A 1,223-nucleotide genomic window follows, 5' to 3' on the forward strand; every position below is an offset into this window, starting at 1 on the left:
TTCCTGTCTGGTTCAGTTGTACTGCTATTATTAAAATGCTACTCCAAATGCAGTCTAGAAAATGGGCCCAAGCTTTCAGTTGGCACCTACCTCATAATTTACTGTTTCCCAATAATTTCCTGTACCATCTTTAAAATGCAAGTTCCAGAAAGGCAGAGACTTGCTGTGGAATACTGGACAATTTTAAGAATGCTTACAACACTGACACCTAGGAGCACTAGGTATTCACTTACTGAGAACAACCTTGTAGGAAAGAAAAGAGGTCAGCTGAGGTAATAGGACATAACCGGGGAATAGTTTAGGGCCTGAAGGCAGTTTTTGAGGGCTTAAAGCTCAGTGAATAGAGGATTCAACCTAGGATATAGGATGTCTGTGACAAATTTTGAGTACCAATCTGGCTGCTCTACTACAGATGTTATGGTAAGCAGGGATAGAAGGCAAGAGACATGAGGCAAATGCAATCAATCTGAGAGAACCATGAGAGCATGGGTCAGGGCTCAAACTGTAAATTTCTTGAAGTGGATGCATTTTGGATTATTTAGGGAGAGCAAACCGCATTTCTTTTCTTTTTTTTTCTTTTTCTTTTTTTTTGGTTTTTCAAGTCAGGGTTTCTCTTTGTAGCCCTGGCTGTCCTGGAACTCAGAAATCTGCCTCTGTCTTCCAAGTGCTGGATTAAAGGACGTGTGCCACCACTGCCTGGCTGCAAATCGCATTTCTTGATAGGTTGGGTATACACAGGCTGTGAGACTGAAGAATCAATGGTAACATAATTGTTTGGCTTAAGCAGCTGGAAGAACTATCACCAACTGATGATCAAAGACTGTAGAAGAAGGGCAGGTGAGGGAAGGTTAATTCAATGGTGGACATAAGATACTTTCTAAGGTAATGGTGGGTCTCATGGTTAAAGTTTAGGTGGTGTCCCAGATGGGACACATTAAATGAAAAGGTCATTCACTGTGTATCAATGGAACCTAAAGTACACAGAAAATAGAATCAATGACTGTTGGTGGTTAAAGGGTCTTCCAAGGGAGTGGAGTGTACAGAAATGGAAAGAATCTCATGCTCTTCTCAGGAAATTAAATGCCCTTAAGTGAGAAGAAAATGATCAGGTATTACTTTGTGAAAGACAGATTAAAAACAAGCAAATTATAAACATAATTTAAAGATAGAATTTATTCTCTGATGGTTTAGTCATGCAAACTGTACATAAAAGAAAATAGTAC

Source organism: Mastomys coucha, unplaced genomic scaffold (assembly GCF_008632895.1).
Source record: "Mastomys coucha isolate ucsf_1 unplaced genomic scaffold, UCSF_Mcou_1 pScaffold15, whole genome shotgun sequence".
Taxonomy (NCBI): Eukaryota; Metazoa; Chordata; class Mammalia; order Rodentia; family Muridae; genus Mastomys; species Mastomys coucha.